Here is a 19,486-nt window from a genome sequence, read left to right as displayed (position 1 = left end):
ATTCCAAATAGCTGCTCTTTTCACCAATCTTCTCATCACCTTCAAGAAGCCTATACTATACTATGAAGGAATCAATGAGAAGCCTTTCAACTTCCTAGTCCTTCTGGAGGTCTTTGCTTATTCAGGGGAGCATAAACCAGATTGTTGTGTAACACTAATCAATCAGTTCTTGTAATTGCTTGGTTTTAACTACACTTTCCTTTGTCCTTTGGTATGACTGATCTCATTTGCAGTACATCAGTGGTATTTACTGGATGCTTTTGATCAGGGTGTGATTCTATATCATCAAGAAAGCTGGAAGCTTTCCTTCTTTCCACCTATGGCATTCTTGGCATTTTTCCTAAAATGATTTTTCTTAACAGATAGTGCTCAAGTATTCAGTACTCAGGTATTTCATTCCAATTATAGCATATAACCAGGAATCCCACAGCAAACATCTACATCTTGAGCTTATTATCCTCACTCAAACCAGACTACATGAAGTCCATATCATGTCTACATTTTACCTATAGCCATGGAGACAGAAATTCAGTAGCAAATACAGAATATACCCCTTTAAATAAAAATAAAACTTGGTTTAACAACTTACAAGTAGAGTCAAAGCGGACAATGATAGAAGTTATAATTCACTCTTCAGCTCCCCTGTGTTATTCAACCCAAGACTCTGATAATCACCAAATCCAAACCAGGGTGGAAGATGGGGTTCCCAATGAGCTGCCACTCTAGTTCATGCCATCTGAGTCTTAATTTGGTAGAGACCATGGGGAACCACAAGATACATCTAGTTTGAGCTGTCTGCCCCTAAAGCTGACAAACTAATCGCAAAACCTGGGGAAGAGAGAGAGAAAAACACCAACTTTCTGTCCCCATTAGCCAGTCATTTTATTGGAGTTTTTCTAACTCCTCTGCTCAAAGGGAAGGGCAAGACACAGAAAACTAAGTGGCTTTGTCATCAAAAGCCTTCACCACAGTGACACACAAACACCTGTCAGTGCAAAAGCAGCTCCGACTTCTTTGCCAACTGCTTCTGCTTACCAGGAGCTGAGCGGGCATGGAGCTTTCAGACTATTTTCTTCCAATGTTTTGAAGTCACTTTCAGTTCACATGAAGGCTAACAATTTCAAAAAGGCTGGGTATGGGGAAAGGATGAAAAAAAAAAAGAAAGGCAAAGAAAAAAAAACATCAAGCCATGATTAGGAAGCCCTGAAAGCCTTTTAGCTGACAGCACCCATTTTTCGTGGATAGCTCCCAAGAACATCCATTGAAAGCAACAATGAAAGAATAAAATATAGGCAAAGTGTAAACAGTTTAGCAGTCCTAGTCTCCCTAAGTCAGGTAGCCCATCCAAATACAAGAGAACATTTTCCCCAATGCCTAGTTATTAAGAGTACATAGCTACACTGGACCAGGCCACACATTGTGTTCTAGCAACTGATCAGTCATATTCCAGCTGACACCTGAGATACCATACCTTCCCAGATCCATAAAACCCAATCCTCAGTTAAATTATGTTCCCCAGAAATACCAGAGATCTCCAGACCTCCACATTAAAATTCTTCCTTCTCCAAACCTGAAATTCCATCATTAAGATGCAGTTACCATGCTCTCATCAGATAACTGTAACCTTTTCTATAATCACTCCCCATCCTAGGGAAGAGCAGTCATTTGGAAGCTCTGCATTCAACCCTGCTTATAGTTAAAGGAGGATCACTGGTCCACAGGAAGTAGCAGACAGGACAATATAAACCTACCAGGTAGAGGCTACACTAACTGATAAGTAAACTTGAATTGATTTTAAGACTATAAGTAGATCTTGATGAGTGGGGAGAGGAGCAAGAAGGGAGAGACAAAGTGGGAAGAAGACAATGTAAAAATTAAATTAGATAAATACACACAACCCATGAACGGCCAACATGAAACTTTAGTTTTAAGATCATTAGGTTTCAATGTATAAAATAAGGAGTCTTGAATGATAGAGCACTCACCCTATTTCAGACATACCTTTTCTCTGAAACTATTACACTTGGGGAGTTTTGAGCTCCAGGTTCAGACTAATCCATCTACCAACAGAAAGTAGCTCTCCAGCTCCCATCTGACACCAGTCTATCATTCACCATTTGCAGGTACATAAGCTTTCTGCTGACAAAGCTCCATTACCAGAAAAAGCTCAGTAAGTAAAGCTGATTTGAAATAACTATATATTATATGGAGCCTGGATGAGGACGACTGATTTGAAGTCTAGAAAATCATCATATAAAGAGGCTCTAGAAAGAACTGTTTAATTATTAAAATACCTTTGCTTCTTCCAGACAGCTCAGTACTTGATTTATTATCATTGTTAAATATTTGGTAATTTATTGGGGTCAGCCAACACAACAAAACAGTTTCACATAAGTATCTAGGCTCTGTAATTCTTCTATGGGAAATGTTTTTATCTGTCTAGTTAATCTTCAAATACTGAGCTAATGGTTTCAAAAGTAGGTGCTTGTCAATCACAATTCTTGGGTGATTCCTCAAAGATCCAAGAACATATTAGTCAAGAGTTTAATCCAGAAGGGCAAAATTGCTGTGTATGTTCATTTACTATTCTCAATTGGGGGGGGGGGGGAGCAACCTGATAGGGAAGGAAGGAAGGAGGGGTGGAAGAAAAAGAAGGAAGATAAGGAAGGGAAAGAAGGAGGAAAACAAGGAAGGGAAGAAGGAAGGAAGGAAGGAAGGAAGGAAGGAAGGAAGGAAGGAAGGAAGGAAGGAAGGAAGGAAGGAAGGAAGGAAGGAAGGAAGGATGGGAGGGAGGGAGGGAGGGAGGGAGGAAGGACATTTATAAAAGGACATACTGTATGCTAGGTACTACAAACATGAATATGAAAGTGAAGATAACTTTGCCCTAAAGGAATTTACATTCCAATATGAGAAAACAACATATATTGAAGTATAGTGGCCAAGAAAGGATATTTTGATTTGGAAAGTTACAGGGTTTTTTCCCCTAGGGAAATAGTTTGAACTATCCTTTTCAAAAGCAATGACAGTTTGCTTATAATTTAAGAAATGAAAAGGGGGTGTTAATATAGGGGGAGAAAGAGGGTAGCATGGGGCAATAAGATGTATGACAAAGAACTGGCTAAGCAACTGAAATTATCAATCAGGACCACAAAGCCCCAGAGAAGTCATTCCAAACAGCTGTTCTTCACCAATCTTCTTACCACCTTCAAGAAGCCTATACTATACTGTGAAGAAATCAATGAGAAACCTTTCAACTTCCTAGTCCTTCTGGAGGTCTTTGCTTATTTAGAGAAGCATTAACCAGACTGTTAAATAGCGCTAATCAATCAGTTCTTGTTATTTCTTGGTTTTGACCACACTGTCCTTTGTCTTTTGGTATGACTGATCCCATTTCATTGTGGGTTTGAATAATCCTTGAATTTCTAGGTTTTTTTCCATACTAAACACTACTGCCATAACTCTAAATAACACTGGGGAAACCAACTCGGCACATCTTCTCTACTCAAGGACAGGCATTCTGAATCACTGCCCCAAAATGAAACCATATCAAAATGATTACATCTCCCAAAAAATCCACTATAAGTCAGATTGACTGGACCACAAGAGTATGTCAAGGGAAATATATAAAACCAGTCTAAATCTGATTCCCACCCAAGAAACTTTACCTCAGACCACCCAAACTTACTATCAGCTGAAAAGAGAGAAAGATAAATACTAACAACAGGTATACTGTTGGGAAGGTTAAGATTGATAGATCATTTGAGTTTGGGAGTTCAGGAGCAGAAGGGCCACCAAGATATCTAAGGAAGAACAATTGGTCCAGGTAAAAAGTAAAAATGGTTTCTTGCCAATCAGCAACAGGGTTGGGCCAATGCACTTCCAGATTAGTCCCTCCCCTACTCCCAATTCCAAAATAAAATGAAAAATCTAGAAGATGAAAACTTTAACCTTAGTACCATCTTCTAATATTCACTGAATAATGAGGGGTTATTTCTGACACATGTTTTGCCTAATTCTCCTTGCCTTAGTCACCTTAAGAGATGGAACACCCAAAGAAAGATCAGCCCAAGGAGTAAGAACAAAGGATGACAAAGGGATATCTATTCACAAAAGAAGACACCCCAAATTTGGATGAATTCAATATCTCCTAAGCACACACTTACAGAGCACTGTGGCATCTATAAAGCCATCTCAGTAGGGAAGTGATCATAGGATGTTAGTTCTAGTCCTAGAAAATACCTTCCTCACTCTCTAGTCCAGCCTACTCATATTAAAAAGAGGACATAGTGTGAGGGAGATTAAGTGTTAGAGATGAGACTTTAACTCCGATCCCCTGAAACTCCAAATGAAACTCACAGAACCAGCAGGCTTTTCTTTCTTTATTTCTCCTTTATTTTAGAGAGAGCTGACACAAAAGGTTTCCCAAGCCCTTTCACACACATTATCTCACTGAAGTGGGAGGAAGTTACTTCTTAAGGTGTTGCACAAATGTCAGCTTCTTCACCTCTAATATTTTATCATTCTAACAATTACAACTGGTATTTATGTAGCACCTCAAATTTTGCAAGGAACTCTACAGACATGATCTCATTTGAGCCTTACAAAAACTCTTGTCAGGGAAAATACTAAAGGAATTAAAGTTCCCATTTTTCAAGGGAAGAAAGTTAAATTCAAAATCATATCCAGGATTACATAGCTAGGAAGTATAAGAGGTCCAGGTCAAATCCAAGACTTCCTGTCCCTAAGTCCAGTATTCCCATCAACTGTCTGTCTATATGATGGTTATGATGGCAATATTAAATGTTGGCCACTGAAACTTATAATATCTGAAATCAAATGAGCCATGAATATTTTCTCTTCACATTCAACTATGAATTCTATTCAAGTCAACCAATAGTGAAGTTCCTACAACATACAATGTACTATGCTAGGCTTTATCGTAAAGAATTAAATTTAGAGACAACCCAAAGTAACCAAAAATGGGCCTATTGTTCTTCCTAATCTAGCCATCATTTCTGTCCAAAATGAATCCTTTCCTCTAATAAAAGTCTCCATAGGGTCCCTAATTGTACTATACTCATTTCTAAAGTTTCCCTTTTATATATGGATATTGTACCTCATTTCTACCTGTCTAACTCTGAAATACCCTTCAAGACTCAGCTCAGATTTCATCTTCTTCAGTAAAGTCTTGCTTGACTATGCTAATTCAGACTGATTTCCTCCATTACAAGTTCTGAGCACACCATTCATTGTTGGGATGTGCTAGGTGGCCTTTTTCTGTTAGTTAGTGTCTTATTTTATTACCAGAACTGACTTCACACTGAAACATAAATTTCTCCTGTTAGAAGTGAGGCTAAGTAATGGACCAAAGCAGTGGTTAGTGTTATTATTTATAGTATATTGAAACTCTAAGTACAAACCTCATTTTGGGAGATTCTTTTCCTAAATAGAAGAAACTCTTAAGTTAATTTGTTGTATTCCCTTTTGCCAGCATTTTAAGAGTTAACCATTTTCTTTAAAGCATGGCCATTTGTTGCATTGTAAATTTGCTTGTCAAAAGCACAAGGTGTTTTTCTTCTTTTCTTCTAACTTCAACAAAAGATTTTGCACTATCATTTCACACTGGCCATTCCTTCTGTCAAAGCCATCCTTGGCATACAAGGCCAAGCAAAATACCCAGCGCATCATGAGTTAACTACCTCCAAATGTTAATAACTGACTATCATCTTTAGATGAATTATGAGACCCTAACGATAACAGGTTCTCCCCTTAACAACAGGTGTCTATGTATTAGGCAGTTGATGGTCTTGGATAAGTACCAAGGCCAAAGACCAGTGCTGAATGTGGAACAGTTCACAAGGGAGGCACTTGGGCTCTCGCCAATTTGCATTTGGAAAAGACCATCAACAAGCTCAAGTATATGCCAACTAACCAATTAGTGCTCTTAAATCTTCAAAAATTCTTTGGGGGGGGTGGGTGTTCCCTCCCAAGAACTAATGTCAAAGGGGGAACTTATTCACCATCTATAGCAGGAACAATCCTGCTTTGAAACTCATTGCAAATGAAGACTCGTACTTTAACCCTCACATAGCTACTTGGTATTTCTATCAGTAAAGAGAAGATTGGCAGGGGACTGGAAGAAACTCCACATTTCCATTAGAAAGAATCCCATTCATTGGGAAGCACCCAAGGAAATATAGGCAAACATTTACACTCCCAGCACTCACTATCCATCTGAGGTCTGGCTAATAGTAATTTGGCTGAGCATTCATCTCTTTCAATTAATCCCGTTTGAAATAATCCCATGAGACATGGAAGTTGGGATTGAGGTTCACCTTTTGGTGATTTAGGAGTAATGTTTATCACATGACTTCATTTAGAAAGCATTAGCTACTAAATGTTAGACAACAGGCAAACATTCCTTAGAAGAAAGTTCCACAAACCTAGATGATGGAAAGTTTTTATTATATGCCTGGAGAATTCCTGTTGTTTGTAGTATAAGAAGACAGTTAATACTGTATAATACTATTCGATATGTAATCATTCAAAGGAAGAAAAATTAAAAAATATCATCATATTTTGTATGCAAAATCAACAAAACTAACAGTAAAAATGAGATTAATTGAAAAATAGCCTGTTTATAAAAAAATGGGATTAATTGAAAAATAGCCAGTTTATAAATTATTTTGAATATCCTTTAACAGTTTGCTAATTTTTAAAAGAATTTTAGCCTTATTTTGTTTTAATTTGGAGAGATATAATTCATGTTTATTCTCAAATCAACACTCAATCCCAGTTCAAACAACAGAACCTAAGAAGACAATCTAATAGCCCACAAGGATCTGTGATCTCATCAATGTAAATGTTCCCTCTAATATGGAAGAGGCCTTTCCTAACTTATCCATGCCTGCCCCTCTTTTATGACTCTTGTCCATTTCTTCCCTTAGCTTCTCCCCAAGATATTTTTGAGGGGTGTGTGGGAGCCAATAAGTGATGATCTAAAAGCCCATTCTACAACTTAAAGTTTGATTTGTCAGTTATCTAGAATGAATGAAGTGATGGATAAAATGTTAATACTACAAATGAAATTTATAAGGGTGAAGGAATTACATTTTTCTGGAGAATTGGTTGTTAAATATCCACCAGTCAACTCCTATTTTCCCAATGTAAAACTTCTTTCTTCATCTGTAAGAAGGAGATGATGATGATGATGATGATGATGATGATGATGATGATGATGATGATGATGATGATGATACCACCTCAAGGGGTTATTGGATCATTCAATTTGATCCTCAAATTGACCCAAAGAAATAGGTATCATTATTATTATTTTCATTTTTCAGATGAGGGACCCATGGCTGACAGGTTAACAGATTTGCCCAGAGCCATGGAGTTAGTAAATCTCAAGCAGGATTTGAACACGGGTCTTCCTGACTCAAGTCAGGAAGCACTCTATCCATTTCTCCATACTACCTCTGTGATAATTCTGAAGATGGTGGGGTCCAAACAATGGAGTGAACTAAATATAAAATCTAATTTACAATCTAATATCCCTCAATGCTTTATCAATTTGGTCAAAATCAGCCAGCTTCTTAGATAGGGACATAGGTTTGGGGGCAGTTATCACTAAACAGCCTAACACAAAACATCAAATGTAATTTTTTTAAGATTTTTCAAGGCAAAACTTTCAAGAGACAGAACCCACAGAGGGACTCAGTGAGGCAGTTCTCCTACTCAAGGTAACCTAGAAAAGAGCAGAAAGGCTCAGCTCCCCAGGCCGGAGGGGCGGCCCGCCAGAGAGAAAGAACTTCAGCCTCCCGGAGGCAGCCCCAGGGCACTGGGAGCCTCAGCTCACAGCAGCTGGGGAGTCTCCTGAGCTGCACCCCGGGGAGCACCAGCACAAAGTGGGGGAACAGCAGGGGACCTCTGCCAGAGCGAGCACGTGGAGCCCAGCCCTCAGGGCACACAGCACCCAGCTTGGTCTTTTGGAAGCCCTGAGCCAGGAAACAGAAGCAGGCGGAGCCGGTAAGCAGGAGCCCCGGGGCATGAGCCCATTGAGCTGAGGGAGGGGAATGAAGAGAGAGAGACTGCCGAGCTCTGTCCTCTGCCCCTGGAACAGGACTCTGGGGCTCTGCCCACATTCAGATCCTGATCGCAGCCTAGGACCCACATAGAACAGCAGAGCCCCCCCCCACCTCAGTCCAGTAGCAGAGGGGGGCACATATGGTCATTCACAGACCAGGAGGGAGGACAGAGCCTCACACACTGAGACCCTTGTGGGAGTATCCCAAAAGCTCAGGAAGCACCCCCAAAACAGGCTCAGACTGGGAAAATGAGCAAGCAGAGAAACAAGAGGAACACCATTGACAAATATTTTGCAAATGAGCCCAAGAAGAATCAAAATACTCAGTCTGAAGATGAGGAAGAACAAGCTCCTGCATCTCAAGACTCCAAGAAAAACAGAAATTGGGATCAGGCTATGACAGAGCTCAAAAAAGACTTTGAAAATCAAATAAGGGAGTTAGAAGAAAAACTGGGAAAAGAAAGGAGAGAGATGAAGGAAAAACATGAAAATGAAGTCAGTAGCCTAGTCAAGGAAATCCAAAAAAAAAATGCTGAAGAAAATAGCATGCTAAAAACCAGCTTAGGTCAAATGGATAAAACAGTTCAAAAAGTTATTGAGGAGAAGAATGCTTTAAAAAGCAAAATTGGCCAGATGGAAAAAGAGATAAGAAAACTCTCTGAGGAAAACAAATCCTTCAGACAAAGAATAGAATTCAGGGAGATTGATGAATTTACTAGAAATCAGGAATCAATACTTCAAAAACCAAAAAAAAATGAAAAATTAGAAGAAAATGTGAAATATCTCATTGAAAAAACAACTGATATGAAAAACAGACTTAGGAAAGATAATTTAAAAATTATTGGAATACCTGAAAGTCATGATCAGGAAAAGAGCCTTGACATCATTTTCAAAGAATTACTACAGGAAAATTGCCCTGATATCCTAGAAGCAGAGGGCAAAATAGAAATGGAGAGAATCCACCGATCCCCCCGAGAAAGAGATCCCAAAAGACCAACCCCTAGGAATATTATAGCCAAGTTCCAGAACTCCCAAGTCAAAGAGAAAATATTACAAGCAGCCAGAAGGACACAATTCAAATATCATGGATCACACAAGACTTAGCAGCAACTACATTGGAAGCTCATAGGGCTTGGAATATAATATACAGGAAGGCAAAAGAGCTTAGAATGCAGCCAAGAATCAACTACCCAGCAAGGCTGAATGTCCTCTTCCAGGGAAAAAGATGGACTTTCAATGAACCAGGGGAATTTCAAATGTTCCTGTTGGAATGGCCAGAGCTGAACAGAAGGTTTGATCATCAGATACAGGACTCAGGTGAAGCATGGAGATTGGAGGAGAGGAGGAAAATATGAGGGACTTAATGAGGATGAACTGCATGTATTCCTGTATAGAAAAATGACACTGATAATACTCATATGAACCTTCTCAGTTAATAGAGCAGGTAGAGGGAGCTTTTATAGTTGAAGCACAGGAGAAAGCAGAATTCGAAGATAAAATATGGTGTAAAAATGAAGTCAATAGAAAAAAAGGGAAATGTAATGGGAGAAAGAAAAGGAGAGGGGGAATAGGCTAAGATATTTCATATAATAAGATTTTTCTTTATTACAATGAGCTATTGCAATGATATAGAATGGGGGAAGGCAAGGGGGAATGAGGGAAACTTCGCTCTCATCAGAGGTGGCTAGGAGAGGAAACAGCATATATACTCAATGGGGTATAGGCATCTGGAGTAAGAAGGAGGGGGAAGGGGTGAGGATGTGAGTGATGGAGGAGAGGATGGACCATGGGGGGAGAGTGGTCAGTTATAACACATTTTCTTGTTTACTTCTTGCAAGGGGCTGGGATTGGATGGCCTGTCCAGGACCATAGGGCCAGGTGGATTCTGGGCCTAAGGGGTGGTAGGGGGGCTCAGGGCCTCTTGGCCCCAGGACCAGGGATCTGTCTGCTGTGCCACTCAGCGACCCTACAGCAAAGTCAGAGTGAAAGGAGAGATAAAATATAGTACATGGTAGTGGAGAAATATGAAAGGAGGCAATTGCGATCAACAATAGCAACGGTGAAAAAATATGGAAGTCACTTTTGCCATGGACTTATCATAAAGAATGTGATCCACCTGCAACAGAGTTCTTGGTGTTGGAACAAAGACTCAAGCACATTTTTTATTATTATTATTTGGGGGGGGGTGCAGGGCAGATGGGGCTGGGTGGCCTGCCTGGGGCCACATAGCAGGGTGATCATTGGGTGTCTGAGGCCGGATTTGGACCCAGGTGCTCCTGGCTCAAGGGCCAGTGCTCTGTCTGCCACCCAGCCACCCCTACTATTATTACTATTTTATTTTATTTTGGGTCTTTTTTTTCTTTTGGGGGGGGGGGTTTATAGGGCAATGGGGTTCGGGTGGCTTGCATGTCACACGGCTGGGTGATTGTTGGGTATATGGGGCCAGATGTGGACTCAGGTGCTCGTGACTCCAGGGCTGGTGCTCCATCCATTGCTCCACCTGGCCATACCTACAATTATTACTACTATTTTTTTATTTTAATTTTTTTCTCTCCCCTTTACTTTATTGCTCAAGCAAGTCTATATTTATGGGAGGGAGGAGGTATTTCATTTACTCTTAAACAAGAATATTTTATTAATGTAAAAAAACATTATTTGTACAAAATGAGAATAAATATTAAATAAAATAAATATACAAAATGTAAAAAAAAAAAAGATTTTTCAAGGCAATGGGGTTAAGTGGCTTGCCCAAGGCCACACAGCTAGGTAATTATTAAGTGTCTGAAGTCGGCTTTGAACCCAGGTACTCCTGACTCCAAGGCTGGTGCTCTATCCACTGTGCCACCTAGCCACCCCCAAATGTAATATTGAAATAGAGATTTCACTTCTTCATTTAGAACCAAGAGGTTGCTCTTAGGAACTAGGTGCTAGGCCATTTACTCTGCAACCTTGAAAGTTGCCTTGCCTCCAAGTTCTGGAACCAGGAACTATAATCCAATTTTGTCATTGATCTTTAATAACTGCAGTCATAAGTGCTGCCATTTTGCAAGCCATTTTTTTCCAAGTCATTTCCTCATTTTCCCTTATATGTTGTCTCTCTATATTAGACTGTAAGCTTCTTGAGGGCAAAACTGCCTCTGCCTCTTATATCTATATCCCCAATACTTACCACAACTTGGTAAATGCTTCAAGTGATTTTTTTTCATTCCTTCACATCTCTGTGACTCTAAACCATGTACCAAATTTCACTGAAAACTGTTTAAAACTATGAATTTGTTTTATTTGTCTATAATTATGTATTAATACAAGGTATTTATATTTGGAGATTTGTTTTAGAGAGAGTATAGAAAGAAGTGATGATGACTAAAAAAAGAACTCAGAGTGATAGAATAATGTTGGTTCAATTGTGTTTGATTTAATATGTAGATTTTAAAACACCAAGTTATTTTAAACAAAGGTCCACAGTTACACATCTTAGGATATGTAAATGTTTGTATTTATTAGTATCTGTCAAGTTCTTTCAAAAAGAGAAAATATTTAAAAGAAAACTTTAAAATTAATGACCATGTTAAGACTTCTATTGTTGACCACTTTAGTTCTCAGGTGACATACAGAACCACAAAAAAAGAAGTAATGTCATATAGTAATATCCTGCAGTAAAGGCAGAATTGGTTAAATGAACCAAGTTCAAAAGTTACTGCAAAACAACCATATGAGGAAACTAAGGCAAAATGAAGAGTAGAAAAACTAAGATGGAACCCTCATTTCATCTGGACAGTTAAGGACAGAAATGAGGTCATGGCCAAAGTCAAGGAAAACAGAATGGGAAACTTTAGCAAAACCAAAGAACACCAAGCAAGTTTATGACTTGGAGTCTTCCAGTTGACAGATAAAATTATGGACACTTTGAGTCTTCAATCTCTTGGTTATTAACAGTAGACAATTCCACATCAGTCACTAAGCCTGAACGGAAAACCTTTTGCCTGAGGTTAGGTTTTCAAAGCATCCACTCAGCACATTTAGACTCTTAAATATTATGTTTCCTTTGCTATTTTTCTCCACCTGGCTCAGAGACCTGGTTATAATCTTGGGTGAGCTTCCCAAGGTGAATCCAGCCTACTCAGTGTCTGTGATAGGCAGTACCAAAACTTAATGTCCTCCCTTCAGCTAGAGGGGAGAAAAGAGGGAGAAAGAATTTGTCCCAGGTGACTGGCAGTTGACAGATGACCTTCAGAAGCAAGGTACTAAAAAATTAAAAGCACAATTCATTTCTTCACCAGGACTGGTAACAGCTGTCAAAGAGGCATGACTGGAAAACAAGAGATAGGGAGAAGAAGAGGATGCTTGACAAGACCAGTAAGGAAAGAAACCAGCTCAAAATGAAGGCAGCCCTTGTGTAACAGTTTATAGCTAAGTGAGAGGATAAAGGGACCTCCCCCTCCAGAATGATGAAAGAGCTCATCACAGGGAGAAGAAGTAATTAGAGGGAAGGAATAGTAATTACTACAAATATGACAAGGAGGACTGCACTGTCAGAGTTCTGTCAAAGTCCATAATTCTTGTAAATGAGCAACAAGGCCAGAGCTTACAAAATATTCCCCCTGAATTAGGCAGTTGATTAGTAATGCTACACTCAAATGCACAGCCTAACCAGAGGTGACCAGCTCTTCATGGAGACGGTAAGGAGGGCAGGTTTCAGGTGGGCAGGGAAATCTTGTTTCCCCAGGAGTTAAAAACATACATACAAATGAACACAAGCCCACTGAATGAGATGTCAAACCCATTTAGTATGGCTAACCATGGCATCTCAAGATCCAGAAGCTTAGGACTAATGAGACCCCCCTAAATAGTTATGGGTCCATAATATTTTAAAGGAAGCAACCCATTTCCATGCCTTCTTTCCACCATTGTCTCTGGCTGGCTGAGTTGTCAATCATCATCAGATCAGAGAGTAATTGTTTCAATTGGTTGATTATACCATGCTGGCTAGTTTAATACTGTGGGAAGTCAAAGCCAGCCAATTATGGAAGATGCAGGACCACTGGAAGATGCTAAACATGTCCTCCTACTGCCCTCTCCCCACCCCTTGAATGGTTTCATTCTGTAATATGTGAATCCTTAGGACACCAAGTGCACACTGATGCTGAAGTACAACAGAGCAAATAAATACTACCAATGCTCAGTCCATTGCTTTAAACCCAAAGGAAATCCAGAATATGCATAAGCATATATATATATATATATACACACATATATATATATATATATATATATATATATATATATGGATGTTTTGGGCACTTGGGTTTTCTCAGGGAAACCTAGGTCTATGGGATAGCCTGGAAAGCAGAAATAGTATTTGTCTGATGCAATATTATGAGCCAAGGGCAGGATTTGGTAGCATTCATGCAATGTACAACCAATCGAAGACATTGATTCTCAGTGTTGAGAAATGTCAATCTTGTCAAAATAGTTGTCTACAGATAATACTTTCCAGTTCATAGAACAAGTCATTTTGTACATTTGGGGTAGGAAGGCAGAAGCATTAAATTTCATTAATTTAGTGAAATTTAGTAGTAGTTGAACCCTACTCTTTTTGACCATGGAATAACACGAACTAATGCTGAGCTTTTAAGTGGCAGATCCACCAAGACTCAACATCATGACTTCTGACCATATTTCATTGATCTCCTTTCTCAGTAGTGACATTTTTGGGCACTCATCCTCAATATGCATATATAGTCAGACATGAATCCTCCTGACCTCATTTGGGGTTTTCTTGGCAAAGATACCAGAGTGATTTGCCATTTCCTTCTCCATCTCATTTTACAAGTAAGTATACTGAGACAAACAAAGTTAACAGTCTAGTCCAAAGACACATGGCTAGTAAATGACTGAGGTCAGACTGGACCTCGGGAAGATGAATCTTTCTGACTCCAGGTCTGAAGCTCTATCCAATATGCCACTTAGTATAAATTAATTCCTCACCCTACTGAATGAATGATTATAAACTTAATCAAAAATATAAATTGTAAAAAGGACAAGATCAAGATGAAATCATATTTGCCTAAAGTAATAAAAAGTCAGGGAAGTTAACTGAATAGGGGACTGAAGAGATCACACATGCATTCTAGGAATATCTCTGTGGTGGCTACACCACACGGAAGATAGAAAGGCACTACAGAGAGCAACTTGTGAGGAGGACACAATTGGGAGACTATTATAATAGTCTCCCAGTCAGGAAATGAGGATTGTGGTTGCCATATGAGTAGAAAGAAGGGATAAGGTGGGGCAGCTAGGTGGCACAGTGAAAAGAGAACTGACCCTGAAGTAAGGAGGACCTGAGTTCAAATGTGACCCCAGCCACTTAATAATTACCTAGCTGTGTGACTTTGGGCAAGTGACAACCCCATTGCCTTGTAAAAAGCAAAAACAAAAAGCAAAAAACAAAACAAGAAGGAATAAGGTGTGAGAGGAGATGTCAAGATAAAAATAAGACTTGGCAATTGATTGGGTATATGGAGCTAGGGAGAATGATAATCTTGAACCTGTATAACTATAAGGATGACAGTGCCCTAGAGAGAAATTTTTAAGAGGGGTAAGTTTGAAAGAAAAGATAATGATGTAATAAGATATAATGAGTAGGCAGAGATAGGTTATAATATATATGACCCATCTATGCCTACTCATCCCATGTGACTTACTCTGCCATGAAAAGAGAAGTGGAGCTTTTGTTCATTGATTACTCCCACCTCTGTCAAAGCCAACTCCCCAAGATACCTGCTACAATCTCAAAGTGAAATGGGGAATGGGATGGGCAAGGGGCGAAGGAGGGGAACAACCACCTTGGCTCCCAATGGCTCATGGACAGTTGCTGCAATAGATGCCTAGATAATGTCCTGAGGAGCCGACTCTGGGTCCAAAAGGAACTGAACAGATGGGTGACTATGAGGGGATAAGAAAGTGTGATTGAGTGGGAGACAAATTTCTTAAGGGAAGAGGAAATAGATTCAACCTTCCCACCCCTCCGATTGGTTGATCAGACACTCCTTGGAGTCAGACTACGCATGTTGGAGACCACTCTACCCCGTGGGCATCCCAGTGTCAGAAATATAAATATGCAAAGATGGGAAAATCCACTCTGGAAAACAAAACTCAGAAAGGCAGAAGTAAGACCTCAAACAGGCTGCACTTCAAAGCCAGATGCACAATGGCTGGGGGAAGCATGTTCTCCCATTTCCAAATGAATGCGGGAGATTAGGGGGTCTTTGGGAAGTGTTGTCAGAACATTCTCATGTTTGCAAACTGTGAAAGTTCAAATAGGAGTCAACCATATGGGGGGGGGTGGAGAATGTTAAAAATTTGTGGTCTTGAACCACTTCAGAAAAACTTAATCAAAAAAATCACTTTTCCCACCCACTCCTTCTTTTGGAAGAAGAGAACTATATACTGCCTATTGAAGAAGTTGTATAAATCATTTTCTTCCATAGTACATCATTTATTCAACAGCCACATCAGTGACACCTCCTGATTAGGCTACATTCTAAGCCCTAAACACCCCATAAGGTATTGTCACAGAAAGTTCTATTTCTCTCCAAGTCTGATGGGCAACTATTGTAATGTAAAACCCTGGGATTTAAATAACACAAGTGGATTCTTTTATGAGGAGAAAGGTTTATATTTTGGAGTCTTTTTTACTTCAAAGGAGCCCAGATACCAAACCATGAATTACCTGAAACAATGAGCAGCAATGATCTGCCGTCAAGAGTTTCTTTAGGAAAAGACTACTATACCTGACTAACGAGGAGGGCTTGGGAGATCCAATTATCTCTTTGAAACAGTCCCAGGCTCTTGGAATTAACACTGGTTAGGAAAATGGGTAAAGGGTTGGCAATCTGGCTTACCCCCAGGAGACCCGTTGCCCTCCTACCTTCCCTTTAGTTCCACTCATATGTGAAACCCTCCCTTCTATCTAGGTAGAACAAAGATAAAGGGTTAGGGTCAACACAATCCCATAGCTCTCAGGAGTACAACCAGTATTGGAAAGAGAGGTGGCAAAGTATGGTCTGAGAGGAAGAGAGTACAATTGGAGCAAAATAAGACCTAATTTAGCTTCCTCATTGTTATCTTTGAGGCCTGGAACACAAGTAATTACAGTGCCCAACCTTGGTCTGAAGGAAAGATAAAGAAATGCACATTCCACCCTTTTTTTTGGAAAGGTGGAAGGCTATGGAGGCAGAATGGAAGTCATTTCATTGCAATGAGCTATGTTGCTCTTTGGGGATTACATGTGAAATATATATGTCTAGCTATAATACTGTTGTTCAGGGATCAAGTTGTGGGGCTATATTAATCAATCAAATGTTCACTGAGTCCCTACTGTGTGTCTAGAACCATGCAGTTTAAAAGATATATTACAGCACTGTCTCTTTCCTCAAAGATCTTACAATCTAATTGGGGAGACTAAACTAAAAAAAACTAAAACAGAGAACAATACCAAATGAGGTCATGTTTTAATGGAGTCCTAATGACATTTCTAATAACAAAAACTCTTTGATTCAGGGAGAGAAGTCTAAGACAGACTTGACAAGCTGAATTCCATATGATGGAGTAACACAGCAAGAGTCTTTGGACAAAGTTAATGGTAACAATTTCTTTTTTTCTCTCCCAGATGCCTCTGTTAACTGGCAGATTTCATCCTTTTATAGATTATCTTCCCTGCTAGACTAAGTATTTCTTGAGAACAAGGTCTATCTTGTTTTTGTATATGTATCTCCAGTGCTGTGAATATAATAAGCACTTTTTTTCATTTATTCATTCATTTCTTCATTAACCACAGAAGTCAGATATCCAGAAAGTGGTACCATCTGTATCAGATCTATCCTTGATATATGGCAACATGATTCACCCATGTCTCAAGAAATAAGCAGCTCTGCTATCACCAAACGGAAACCAGTCGCTATTGATATGTTCCTTTTCCGTCTCTAGACCAGAACAATATGTAGTAACATACAAGCAGGACCCCTAAAATGGAGGTAGAGTGTGGCAAAGCAGATGGAGTGTTGGGTTTAGAACAAAAAAAAAAAAGACTTGGATTTGAATTCTGTCTCCGACATATCTAGCCATGCTCAAGTCACTTAACCTGTATGCACATCCACTGGGGTCATCACCTTTTTCCAGAAGTTCACCCCTACTTTATCCTTCAGTACTTTCAAACTGTGTCATACACACACACACACACACACACACACACACACACACACACACACACACACGTGCGCGCGCGCGTGCGCCTCTAACATATCACATTATATTGGTACAGGGTAGAGAATTTCCTGATTGGTTGGCCTCTTATAGTCCAATACTCCAAGTCAACATGGGGAGGTAGGTACAAAACTAAAACTCACTGCCTGGATCAGATGTGCATATCTAACATTCTTCCTATCTCCCATGCTTTCTCATCACCCAAGATTCAAGGGATCAGAAGTCACTTCAATGTTCTTGACTGTTGCCAACTACCTGCTCCAAACAATGGACTCAGATAAAACCTGGAAATCTACGAGCACCAAACCCCCCATTTCTTTGGAAATCTATGGCCTCACTAACAGAAAGCCTCAGACTGGACTCCACTTGTGTCTACTATGACTTTCTCATCCTACCCACCCTCCCTCTCACTGCTAGAATCTCATCAGAAACGGGATAAAGGAGGGAGACAAAGAACAGATGTGGGGTCGGCAGTGCATGCTTAGCTCTACTTTGGAGGAGACTGCATCTTGGAAGGATTTTTCCCCCTCTTTCTCCACGTCCTCCCAATGCCTGACATCTCCACCACCACCCCCCCATCAAAGTCAAGGGAAATTTCTGTTTAAAATTAAAGTCACACACCATATGTGAGGAGGACTGGTTCATTCCCCTGATTCAGCAGTTCTCAAAAGGCATCTGCATTCGCAGAGAGGGAATCCTCCAGCAGTTGGAGTCAACACAAGAATTGGCTGGACCCTTTGAGCCTAGAAATGTGCTGATCACTATCCTGGACACAGTACAGAATACAAGAAATGTCAGAGATTCATGAGGTAGTCATAGAAATAAGACATTGCTGATCCTCCTTAATACAGCTTCTTTCCTTCTGTTGTTTATCTCCAATTTATCTTTTTTTATATTTTATTTATACATAAAAGTCTTCACATGTTATTGTCCCCCCACTGCACTGGGAACTCCTTGAGAGCAGAAACAATCTTTGCCTTTCTTTGCATACTTAGAGTACCTAGTATCTAATAGTAGGCAGCCAGTAGTGCAGTGGATTTGGCAACAGCCCTGAAGTCAAGAGGATCTGAGTTCAAATCCAGTCTCAGATACTTACCAGCTGTGTGGCCTTGGGCAAGTCACTTAACTCTGATTGCCTCCTTGCATCCAAGGTCATCTTCAAGTCATCCTGATCCATATATGACCACTGGACCCAGTCGGTTCCAGAGAAGAAAGTTAGACTGGTGACTTAGTCCAATCTCCCCCACATATTCAAATTCAATTCATGTGCTTGTCATGGCATCACTCCCTGATATTGTGATCTTCTTTGAAAATGAAAGACAAACAGAAACAATATGGTAGGTGCTTAGAAATGCTTTCCAACTCAGAAATGGTATAAATAAATATGCAATATGTTATAAGATTAAACACCAAAAAGAGAAAACAGTACAATCCTTATATTTTATAGCTATTCCAAAATGCAAAGAGTGGCATGGAACAGAATAGTTGACAGAAGGGTGTTATGTATATTGATCTTTAGGGTGTATAAAGTGTTTTGTTTAGATTATTTAATTTGGCCATTATAGATTCTCAAAACTATCCTGCAAGATATTGCTGGTATGATTATCCTTATTTTGTTGTTTTTCAGTCATTTTCAGTTATATATGAGTCTTCATGACCCCATTTGGGGTTTTCTTGGCAAATATAGTAATTTTCCATTTCCTTCTCCAGTTCATTTTACAGATGAAAAAACTGAGGGAAATGGGGTTAAGTGACTTGCCCAGGGTCACACAGCTAGTAAGTGTCTGAGGTCACATTTGAACCCAGATTTCCAATTCCAGGCTGGTGCTCTATGCACTCTGGCACCACCTAGCTGCCATTTTACAATGGCTAATTAAGTCATAATCCCACAACTAAAAAGGGTCAGAGGAAGTATTCAAACCCCACCTCACACCAAATCCAGTGAGGCAGCCAGGTTTTAAATAGACAGAGGAGAGTGTTTCAAGCTGGGGAAATAACATGAAGAAAGACAGAGATGAGCCCATGGGTGGCATATTTGTGGGACAGAAAAAGACTAGTCTGGGTGGCTATAAAGATTCTCACATAGGACTGAGGGGAAGAAGAGTGGGTTAACAAATTAGTTATTATTTGGGATTA

The sequence above is a fragment of the Macrotis lagotis genome, chromosome 4, assembly GCF_037893015.1.
Source record: "Macrotis lagotis isolate mMagLag1 chromosome 4, bilby.v1.9.chrom.fasta, whole genome shotgun sequence".
Classification (NCBI taxonomy): Eukaryota; Metazoa; Chordata; class Mammalia; order Peramelemorphia; family Peramelidae; genus Macrotis; species Macrotis lagotis.
The sequence above is the reverse complement of the archived record's forward strand: the minus strand, read 5'-3'. Positions refer to the sequence as shown.